Source organism: Lutjanus erythropterus, chromosome 13, assembly GCF_056507025.1.
Source record: "Lutjanus erythropterus isolate fLutEry1 chromosome 13, fLutEry1.hap2, whole genome shotgun sequence".
In the NCBI taxonomy this organism is placed as follows: domain Eukaryota; kingdom Metazoa; phylum Chordata; class Actinopteri; order Lutjaniformes; family Lutjanidae; genus Lutjanus; species Lutjanus erythropterus.
Genome location: NC_139329.1, coordinates 8,907,073 through 8,919,088, shown reverse-complemented (window position 1 = coordinate 8,919,088; position 12,016 = coordinate 8,907,073). Strand labels below are relative to the sequence as shown.

At 41.0% G+C, this 12,016-nt stretch overlaps 1 protein-coding gene across 7 annotated transcripts in view; it reads right to left on the bottom strand.

The window, feature by feature from the left end:
* mical3a (microtubule associated monooxygenase, calponin and LIM domain containing 3a) overlaps window positions 1-11,815 on the bottom strand; it is a 91,686-nt gene extending 79,871 nt beyond the window's left edge. For 4 of the 7 annotated variants that reach the window (XM_084734032.1, XM_084734033.1, XM_084734034.1 and 1 more), the window contains exon 1: window positions 11,632-11,814. The gene's annotated coding sequence lies outside the window, so the exon portion shown is untranslated. Of the gene's footprint in view, window positions 1-11,631 lie in introns of all 7 variants that reach the window. The other 3 variants (XM_084734035.1, XM_084734031.1, XM_084734038.1) reach the window with 2 other exon arrangements.
* Window positions 11,816-12,016: the final 201 nt, after the last annotated feature.

The window sequence follows — 12,016 nt, the reverse complement described above, 5'->3', positions numbered from 1 at the left end:
GTTTGCATATTTCACACCAGAGTGTGCAGTAAGGTGAAGGCATATATCTGGTTACTTATATACTCAGATCCATGCTCTCCAGCGAACTAGGAAGTGTAATCTGAGCCCGGTAGGCAAACACAGTCAACACAGACTAGTCCCCAGGGTTTAGTCATGACTTTTGTGGAATGGAAGCATGCAGGAGAGAAGACGAGGATGGACACAGGACCTGTTCAACTGACTTTTTTTTTTTTATGTAACAGGAGAAATCAAATAAAAAATCTAAATAATCAAAAGCTGGATAGGAATTGGACCTATAGCACATCCAACAATATCTAGACTAACATGTCAGTCAAGAGTAGTTCTATTTTTTGTGTCTCTGTGTGCTGATTCTTTTCTCTCTCTGTGTGTTCAGATGTGAAGGATGATGGACAGAAATATAAACAGCTTGGCCGAGACATAAAAACTAACCTCTGAGGCCTCAAAACTAGATCACACATTTAATGCACAAAGGCTAACCCACGGCATGTTTCTTATTCTGGCAGGCCATGGGAAACTACAGTACAACCTCTGTAGTTCTCCTCTCTTTTCCGTATTAATTACAAAGCTAATAGTTAAACCTCGAGGCTCCGCAAACAGTTCCAGTCTGTGCAGACAGCTGCTGAATGTGACAACCAGGCGGGCTGGAAATTAGCAAAGGAAGAGCAATGAACTGATGTTCTTGCTACTAATACTGTGTGACATTTTTCAGGGTTGACTGATCTGAGAGGGAGGAATAGTGGCTATGATACTATAGTTGTTGTATTAGTCTAGATTTCTCCTCTGACATTAAAAAACTTGATTCTGTGAGAAGTATCAGAAAACAATTGTTTCTTTATTGTAGAAATTGATTTACAGATGTGGGACAGACATTATCACGACATGTGTTATACGATGTCAACACGCAAATAATGTAGAAAGCACAGAAAAAGATGCTGTTTTCTTATAAATGTTAAACAGCACAGACAGCAGAATAAGTGGACGAGGTTTCCGAGTTGGAAAAGTGAAGCAAATGTGGAAGTGCCTTAAACCTGCGTTCATTCTAATGGCCAGCAGGGGACGACTCCACTGGTTGCAAAAAGAAGTCAAAATGACCCTAATTCTCACATGATTTATTAACTTAGTAAATGTTGTCCTAATAAGTTTATGGCCTCAGTCGCTGGTTTCAAGTCTTCTTCTGCACAGCATGATGTTGATGTTGTTAAATTATGGTCTCATTTAGATTAAATAGACCATAAAGTAGGTTATGCTTTAGGGCAGGGCTGCCGTGTGATTGACAAGTCAGTGAGTCCGACCAGTATAACACACAGTGCTCATGAAACTCAGAATCCAGCTACACTAGACAAGTAGACAGTCCTGAGCAAATATGGATCAAGATTCTGTTGCTACAGTGCCTGTTTTCAGAAACTAGTTTAATGTACTGTTTAGTTTTAATACAAGAAACTCTGGGGCCAGGCATTGTTTCCTGCTGAAGAGACGAGCCAAAACAAAAAGAAACGCCCATGTTGTAGTACGTCACCCACCAGCTCCACACTCTCGACGGTACTGCACAGTCTCTGGTTACAAAAAACACAGATGGCAATCCCCACAAGGCTAAACTCGAGGCTTCCCAACAGTAGTCCACAAACCAATGGGTGACATCATGGTGGCTTCATCCACTAATTATTCTACTGTCTATGATCCAAATAAGGAATATAGGAGCAAGATAAAACTACATTTCGCTTAGGAAAACACATTACAAGGCATCATCTATGTTGACCTGAATCTTCATTGAAGATCTATTCCTGTCAGATTTACCAACATCAATTTGAAATGATTTTATCTACAGAATCATCTGACATCACCAAAGAAAACCAACAGCTGCCTTGCAAAGCCTTGATGGGCCATGCAACAGTGACACACAGCCAGCGCCAGCCGTAATCCTGTCATATCCACACTTGCTTTCTCTTAATCTCGGTGCGTGGGCGCGGCTGCGAGCGGTTCAAGATGGTAAACAAGTCATGGGATGAGCCACGGGCAGTCCTCTCCGCAACGACACCGACTAGCCAACGGCCCTACCTGGACCTGTGGATGCTTTGACCTTTCTCCAGGGCTCAAACATTCTCAGATCTGGACTTGTGACAGCCTGTCAGAAAGCAGTTGAGAACTAGGTTGCATTCTCACTTGATAAACTACTAGAGTGAGGACCGGGACACTTAATAGGCTGACTGTAAACTGAGGACTGTGGAGAGCCAGTCTACAAATATCATCTGATACAAGATCTACCCTCTTTGGTATGAACTGCTAAAACTCATTATTCAGCGTTGGCTTTCACTCAGATGGTAACAGAAATCTCCTGTTTGCACTGTTAAATTACTGCTGCCTTTGACTAACTCAAATTCCCTGTTTAGTTGTATAAGCAAGCAATGATTTATAGAGTAAACGGTCCAAAAAAGGTCACATTTTTGCTGTAAGAAAGCCACACCTATATTTTTAGCTGCAATAACTTGAGAAAACTCCAAAAACTCATTTCCAAGTCAAACCTATCAAGAAAACCCATAAATATGCCCCAAAGTAAAGTGGTCGAATAAAGTCTAGATTGCACACATATGCACATCAAACAGACACTAGCGTGAGAGTATGTACGAGTGGCTTTCTTCCCAGCCTCACGTTGCTCAATCATTTCATTTCCCTCGTGTCAGTTCCACTGAATAACTCAGCACACCCAGGACCAGAAGAGGGTCGGCCTTCCTGTGTGAACTCTGCAGAGCTGCACGCCGATCCAGTAGGAAGGTAACTGAACACCCACACGGAGCCATGGGGCAGGCTGATAGCTTTACAGAAGAAAGCATGAAAACAGATTCCTCCCAAATCACACTCTAATCCCTGTCACATATTACAAGATGCAGGCGGTAGTGGAATCAAGCGTTGGACAGGTGCAGCAGCGCAGATTACATTCAAACGCTAGATGAAAAGTTTAAGTACTCGGCCATAAGTCATGTTTCGATAAATAAACAGAAGCCAGGGAGTGGTGTATGGATTAACAGGAGAGGAGGGGGAGCAGACAGAAACACAACATAAGCGGAGTCGCGATGAATTAACTCCAATGTGAGAAGTCACACTGGGAAGTTGCTGGGAAGTTACAAATCTTAATAAATGGCTGCTGGAAATCCTCCATATTTACTCTCGTAGAAGTCGAGACTAACTGATGAAATCAGAGGTGCATTCAGCGATTGAAATTAAGGATGTCCTGTTGTTCCAAGGATAATAAAATGAACAGCTGTGTGTGTGTTTCCCATGATATTAAGCATGCCTATGTGAATTTCCGTTGCTGTATAACACTCAGAAACATGTTAACATTTGCACTCCAGTTTGGCCGGATGCATTTGTTGCTCAAACAGTTAGAAACAGTAAATCAACCTCAACCTGAGTGATACAGATGATTAAACCTATCAAGATAGTGAGGTTTCATATTGGTCAATATTGATAATTTTAACAACCTTTTCATGTTGGCTGTGACTGAAGACATGTTGAGTTTTTGAAAAATAATCATAAGTGGGTAGAAACAAAAGACAGAACAGCTAGAACAGTCAATCCAGGAAATACATAATTTTACCGTAACGCAGCCTTTAAAACCACAAAAAGACAACAATTATGCATTATCTAGCCTCATATTGATATCATATTGATATCATATCATATATTGCCCAGCCCTAACTCAACAAATGACTAAAAGAATGATGAAAACTGATTATGGCCAAAACACCTGGGGTGATTTTAAGTTTTTATTCAGATACATGTAGAGGGGGCATCTGTGGTGCACCAGAATGAGTCAAAATGAGTCATGAAGTGATGCAAGTTACTGAAACAAAGTTATGAAACTTTATTTAGCCTATCACACAGAATGAAAATAAATTATTCCAATTTAGGACAATGGTTGTTAAATCTAGGTCAGTTGAAAGTAGAATTTGGGACATTGAGAAAAAAAAGTAACTTCAAGCCCTGGTTATGTTTCTTTTAAAATAAAACACTCAAAACACAACCCAGTCTTTTCAAGAACATTTACACACCTGCCCACACCTGCTACTGGGCATAACAATATGCTGATCATTAAATAACATTTTTGAATCACTGTGTAGATATTGATTACCTTCAAAAAACCCATTATTGATACTGTAATAATAACCTAGAAAATAAGACTAAGTCAAGTGTAATAACCACAGACCAACCAAAGGTTACCCATACTTAAAGTAAATGGTATTTTAAAGGAGCAGTTCTACGGAAATGGCATGGTACAAATGGCTATATGCAATTTAAGGGGAAGCTTTGCAAATTATGAAGACTTCATCAGGTTTGGTACCGTCATGACTGTACAGAGGCCGACACCTACACCTGTGTCCACCAATCATAAATGGCAACCCACACTTTAGCCAGAGACACTGCACAGAAGTACTTTGTAGCTTCTGGTTATGTAGGCTAAGGTATGGGCCTCGTGGGGACACAAACACAGGCCCTCCAACTAGCTTTTCACATGCTGATATTACAGAGATAAGACTAACACTGTGCAGGACGTAGCAGTTGCTAAGGAAGTGTATTCCATTTGGAGGTACAGCCCCTGAACATGTGCTTCAATGAGATTTACATGTTGTTACAGTCAAAAGGGTAAAAGCAGCGGTCAGCGCTGGCAACCCGCAGACAGATCTCCAGCCTCGCTCTGATGGAAAAAGACCAGGAGACACAAGGCCTGTGTAGGTTTCTTCTGGGAAGAACATTTAGTGGGCTTGTTTCTCCATCAGGCCTGCCAGGGAAGAATTCTCCTCTTGTCCAGATAGGCCGATAACAAGGCCCCGCGGCTCCTCCACACACAACCAGAGAGTGAATGTGAAATATGATGTGGTCTCTAGAGGGATGAACGGTTTACCGGAGTGAAAGGGCCTGACTTGAGAGGGAGGTTAACAGCTATATGCTAAGCAGCTGTTAGATGCTTCCTGAAGCCCGATAGCTGAAAAGGACAAGCTGTTGTATAGGTTCTCAGAATATAAAGATGTGTAAGAATAACACCCGAGCCTAAATCTGTAAGGTTATACCAGCTAGTCTTAGGACTCTCATGTCCACTGGACTACAGACATGATTTATTTATCATGTGGATCCCAGAGTTCAGACTTCAACAGGTGAGGTGGCGGTGAGTGATATCCAGAGACAGACTCAATGAGCCAGTATTAACACGCTTTTAAGTTCTACTAAACAGCAAAAACAGCCTAGCCAATGAGGCTATGATAAATCCTTAATGCTGTGTAATAGTCAAATGTCAGGAGTCGCCACCAGCGTGATATTCAAGTATGATATTAAACAAGCTTATGAGAAGGATACAATTCTGACAACAAGCTACAGTGGAGGAACAAAGCTGACCTCCATGTGATTATCAGCAGTTAGCATACACACATCTGAGACAAATGACACAGTCATGTGGCCAAAGGACCTAGTTGTGTTACAAAGGTCTTAGTCAGTAGGCCCCTTGTTTGAAGAGTTATATTTAGATATTTCTTTAAAATTGTAAGTGGATGTAAAGGTTCAAGCCTATAAATGGTGACAATATGTTTAGGTATGAGGTTGTTGATGGCTAAATCCAAAATTCAGTCTGCATCTACCTCTGTTTTGGTCTCCTCTAACTCCCAACACGCACTTTGGCTGCTTAAGTCTCCACTAAGTTCACCAGCTGGTCACCAGCTTTATCTGTTTGGTGCTGAGCAGGTAGTATGCAATTGTTAACGTTGGCTATGTTTACATGCAAATAAATGTTCCACTATTATTCAGATTATGATGGTGTAAACAGCATGTTCTGTTTGGGTGTTCTTTTTATAAAAATCTTTTATACAACGCCTGCAAAATATGGTCATCAACCGGGGTGTCAGTGACACACAGCATATTGTCTGATTACAGTCAGCTTAGAGCAATGCAAACAACAATTAGCCAATGGTTTGGGAGGCAGGAGTAGAGATGCATGCATAAAAGAAAACCCCACATATGGTCGGAAGGAGAAACACACCTACTTTAATATACAGTACTATACATATACTGTATGATGAAAGACATCAACAGGTTTTTGCACAAATGTCGCAACTCTGACCTTCTCACGAGGGTGTTTGAACAAATGAAAAAGGGGGACACAGTCAGCAAATTCACTCAAGTGGCTCCATTATTAGTGGATTAATCGTTTTCATTAGTCATGTAAACAGCTTAGCAGGAATATTGTCTTTTTTCAGAATATTTTGTGCACATGGATACAGTCGATGTGACCTCAAAAAGGACTGAAAACCTCAGTGGAGCTGAAGGACACTGCAGAGCTTAATGATATATCTCTGTGGGTTCTGCACTACAAGCAGCACTGTTCACTTTACACACAGTGATTAATCACTGACATTCATTCATTTGAAAGTTTTTGTGATACTGACTGACTGACTGAAGGTTTATTTTGTTAGTCCACAAAACACTGCTGGAGGTTCAAAAGAAAACAGTGTTGCAGAATCTCCCAAATAATGGAAGTGGACGTTGACCAGTTTTCAAACATAAAAAACAACTGGAAATAACATAAAAAGCCTCCATACAGCTTGTATGGCATAATCCAAGTCTCCTAAAGTCCTGACATGCCATTTGCACAACATCACAACAGACACACACAGTTCAGACAGTGTGCATGTGCATGTCAACGTGGCTACAAGCCAAGGATCTACAGTGAAGATTCAGGTTAAAAACATGGACTTTTTTAGTCAGCGTAGCATGTTGGGGCTTTAAGAGACTTGGATTACACCAGACAAGCAGTGTGGAGGCATTTCATGCTTTTACTCTGTTGTTTGAAAACTGGTCACCATTCACTTCCATTGTTTGGGAGATTCTGCAGCACTGTTTACCTGTGAAACTCCAGCAGTGTTTTGTGGACTAAAAAACTAAACCTGACCTTCAATCAGAATGAGAGTTAGTGGAATATGACTGATGTTTTATTTTTGGCGAACTATTCCTTTAATGGTTTAATGTTTCACATGACTAGTGTGCTGCTAGAGTTGTTAGAATAAAATCTAAAATGAGAAAAAACATGTTTTTGTGTCTTACTATTATTATTATTATTATTATTAATGATTTATTGATTTTCAATGTTCTTAATTATTGGTTAAGAAAAGTGCACAAACTTCCTACCCTTCTTGGTAATAAAAACAAATACTGATTAATGCACCTTTAAAAATCTGAAAGGGAACAGCCAGCTTAATGAGAGCAACAGGCTGCAATATATCATGTTATATGTAATAATTAACCAACAATAATTTGAATAAGCCTTCATTGGAAATTTGATTGAATGATTGGAGACATGATAGATGTCACGTATAGGATGCAATTTCATGAGTCACCTAGCATGACAACCTGTAAGCTTTTACAACCTCACTAGGAGAAAAGTTTTATATTGCTTAAGTAGAAACAATAACTTTGTATGTGAGGGCGGAAAGTGAGAATGCGCCGCACTGCTCTGCTACAGCGATCAAGGGTCAGCAGCCTGGTGAAATGTAAACAGTCTCATTGGCCTGGCCTCAGGAATGCATTTGTCATACTGACCTACTTCTGACCTGCAAGGTACAAGAAACAGCCAAGATGTAAGTCTTTAATCCGGAGCTGTGAGAAATCACGAAAGCAAATGGACTGGGGCCAGACTTCAATCAGCAGCTTTCCTTCAGTCCTCTAAATCACTTCTGCTTACTGACACATTTCTACATTAAAAAATGTCTTTGTAGTGAGAAAAGAGACTGATACAAAATTCATTAGACGTCTCACATGTCCTTACAGGAGCTCAAAACTTTAGGACAAAAGTTGAGAATTCTATCTCAACATCTGTCTTGAGTTAATACTTTCAAGTCTTGAGACTTAGGCATTATTCTGAAATCAATAACCCTAATGGTATCTTAATGGCTTTTATCAGGCTGTTTGCTTTTACAACATCTGTCTAACTCACTCAGGAACACACTGATGACCTCACTGAGAAGGCCGCAGGAGAAAGGGTAACATGTCCTTCAGATACACTGATCTCCTCACAGTAAGCGCTCGCTGCAGAACATCACAGTGTGCCGTTACCATTTAGTTACAGACATCACTCCTTTTAAGGACTTGCTGCAGACTGGACCTGCTACAATATGCATGGCAGTTTGAGATTGACGGGGGCCTGTGAGCCACTGATGATGAGTCAACCGCAGCAGTGGATCTCTGGGCAAAATCTGACAGTTGGGATGTGGCCGCTCATGACACAGCAGGAGCAGCCATCACAGGACCAGTTCCTTCCTTCTGTCCTTTCATCTGGCAGTGTTTCCTAATCTGTGGTACTTTGTAGGGTCGTGGGGGGTCGGAGCTAGACAGGAACTCACTCTCTCCCAACAATCAGCGTGGGGTCAGAGTGACTCAGCCTCACTTTTTCCCCTTTATATATCCGCACTACCTTCCACGGATGCGGTGGATGACAATGGTATTGACTCACATGCTCTAAGGTCAAATCTGCTTCATAAACTTTAGGCTGGGCAGTTTCAGATTATTGATGATAGTGCATGAGTCAGCTTCCGAGATGGCATTTTAATGGTGTTTTATCTCTGGAACATGGCTTGTCTCAAAACAGGACAAATGGGCAGGACATACAGGGTTTGTTGGACTGTGCTGAACATGGACTCTTCATTATCAGTAAATCGCAGCATTCAGAACTGCGTCTACATCTGTTCTAAAAGTAGAATAAGTGGACGGAGCTGCCAGGTCTGAAAAGTGAGGCCATTATGGAATTACCTAAAAACTGGATTCCAGTGGCCAGCAGGGAGTGACTTCAGTAAACAGTTACCTTAAAGTTTATGGTCTAATTTCAAGTCTTGTTCTATACAGCACGATGTTCATTTTGTAACTTATGGTCCCATTTAGAGTAATCTAGGTGATAAAGCAGGGTATGCTTTAGGATAGGGCTACGACAAGTCATTCTCATTTAGTCTGTTGAGTGCAACACCGGGCTCACAAAACTCAGATCAAACTGTCAAACTAGACAGTATTAATCAAATATGGACAAAGATTCTGTCATCATATTGCCTATTTCTTGCTTAAGATGCTCTATGAAATACAATTGAGTGTACTGTTTAGTTGTAATACAAGAAAGCTTGCAGCTAGGTGGCTGCCATTGTGTTACCAGTTTCCAAATGAGCCTCACAAAACTCAGATAAAACCGTAGGCAATACAATAAGTTGCAATACAAGCAAGATTACAACTAAGCAGGCCAACATTTTTCCTGCTGAATGGACCAGACAAAAGCAAGCACAGCCCAAGTCGTAGCACATCACCGACCAGCTCCACACTCTCATCGGCATTGTGCACGCTCTAGCTGCAAAAAAACAATATGGCAACCCGCATGTTGACAAACTTTAGGCTTCAAAACAGTAGTCAAAAAAAAAAAAAAACGAATGGGTGACTTCACAGCACTGTTCATGGTTTTGAGACACAAAAAGGCAAACTGCTAAAGCAGAAGGGTAGAGAGTGGACAAAATCTTTTGTCACAGTACATATCTAATTTTTCAACACAATATTGACATTATGTTTTGATATACAGTAGGACATTTGGTGGACATTTAGTTTGTTTTTGGCTAATCCACTAAATTTACTACCTGTGTCAAGGTACTTAATCTGACTTTTAAAGAGATTTTATAAAGTGAAAACCTTAAAAGAGTCAATGCAAGTCTAACCATTTCCACAAAACTACAAATATCAGACTGACACAAAACAGGAGACACTGCACACTACAGGTTACTTATGCAGATCATCTCTAGAAAGCCAGACTGCAGCCTTCATCAGTTATTTCTTCACTGAGTCAGACACCAAGTAAACATCCTTGTCCTTCTCTGCTCTGCATCCTGATCTCGTACAAGAGAAACTCTCTCTGAGTTATAATAACACACGCAGCTTAACAACAGGAGCACATCCCAATTAACGTCTGCCTCCCTGACTGCAACACTCTGTCCAGAGTCTGGCACCGAAGCAGCTACAACCTTCGAAGGAGGTTGATAAAATGCAACAAAGGTCACTGTCACTGATCAATACAACAAATTGTCCATCACTGCGCTGAGACAGGGTAAGAGTCTTTGTCCAGGGGAGACGCCTGTCAGGTCCCTCCATTTAGCCACAAACTGACTCTTGCTGCGTTGACGTATGGTCCAATCTGGGTCAGCTGGAGTAATACAGTATTGTTACTGCTGAGGCCAGTGTGCAGTCAGTCAACAAGACTAAAAACAGACATGTCAAATAAGAGCACTCATTAGTAAGAGCTCAGAGGAGAATCTGAGTGACTTGGGAATCGCAAGGCCAAATAAGGCCAAATAAATGTGGCCCTGTGCATAAAAACAACACTGAACATGAACATATGCATGATTCACTTACAAAAACAAGCTGCTAAATTAAGAACTGATCCAGTTTCTCCTCCTCAATGAACACACCGGAGAGAGGAGACACTAGAAAACCGAAAGAACAAACTGTCAAGGTCACATTGCTCAGGTGAACTGGAAATTCGCCACATTTCTTCATAGATACAGAGCAGATACAAACATCTACTGCACTGTAGTTGCACCTGACACAACATTCAAATTACTTGTGTTGTTCTGTACTATTGTGCACTGTATAAGAGTAAAGTCTAAAATGCATATGTCCAAAGTAATGTACAGGGCTGCAGCAATGTTCCATAGAAACTAGAGGCTGACCGATACTGGATTTTTGTTGCAGATATTGATATATTGGCCAATATTTTTTCTACACACACACAAACACACATCACTGCAAAATCCTTTAAATTAAAAATAATCTGTAGTCTCTAAAGAAATCAGAGAACATACACATTAATAATGACACAGACATAGCTGTGATGGGCCAATATCGGTCCGATAATAGCTGCCAACTGATATATCTGTCTGGTTGCAGTACCAAGAGAAAACTCTACCACAACAACAGGTATTGTCTCCTGAGGGTCTACTCAAGTGCATGTAATTAAATGATTAACTTCCAGTTCAGTCATGACTGTGTTATTACAAAAACCAGAGGTAAACTACAGTTTAACCACACAGTTTCCCCTCATTGACTGAAACAGTTGATCTGAAAATAGGTGAGTAAACTAAGTTTACTAAGGCATTTATGTATTAGTATGTACCACTGACAATTCAGTAATACTTACAGGGTATTTGTCAGTAAAATAAAGACAAACATCCAGGGTTAGAAAAAGCTTTTAGACCACAAAAGATGAGAAGATTTCATCATAAGTGATTGGGAGTGAATATTTCAACCTTCCACCACATTCCACAGGCTGTCCTGTCCTTTCCGATCTGAACCAGGCTGAGAGCTACACGCTGAATTACAACAGAGGCAGGCAGATGATGCACCATTACAGCCATGTGCTGCACTATGCAGATAAAAACAGTCAGATTTATTGCAGGGCCGCGTAGTTAAATCGTTAGTTGCTCTATTAAGCCCAGCAGACCGTGACATTCCCAAACGTGCAGCGAAGGTGCAGTCAGTCCGCGGATCCAAGGGTAGCGTTCAAAAATGCACCGTGTTTGTCAGGCGATCGAGAGGAACATCCCACCTTACCTTTGAATCATGTGTGATTATAATCCAATCCTATATGACGGGTGTGAATCCATGTCCGTGTGTAGGTCCAGATTGCCGAGTAAAAGCCACAGTATCGGTGTATTATTTCAGCGGGTAATGCTTGTTAAGGCCAGAGCAGGGAGCCATACAGCGGAGGAGAAGGCGCAACTTGAAACTGACAGAGTGGGATCGGTCCAAACCGTAAAGACGACAAGGAGGGGGGGGCGAGCAGATCTATAAATAACAACACGCGGCAGAAACACTGCTGGCTTAATAATTTAACTTTAGTTCACGCTAAAACACTAATAAAACAAACACAAGGTGGTATACCGAGACGAAACTCTGTCATTTTAGAATTTATCTGCCTTTATTTCTAAATGTAAGG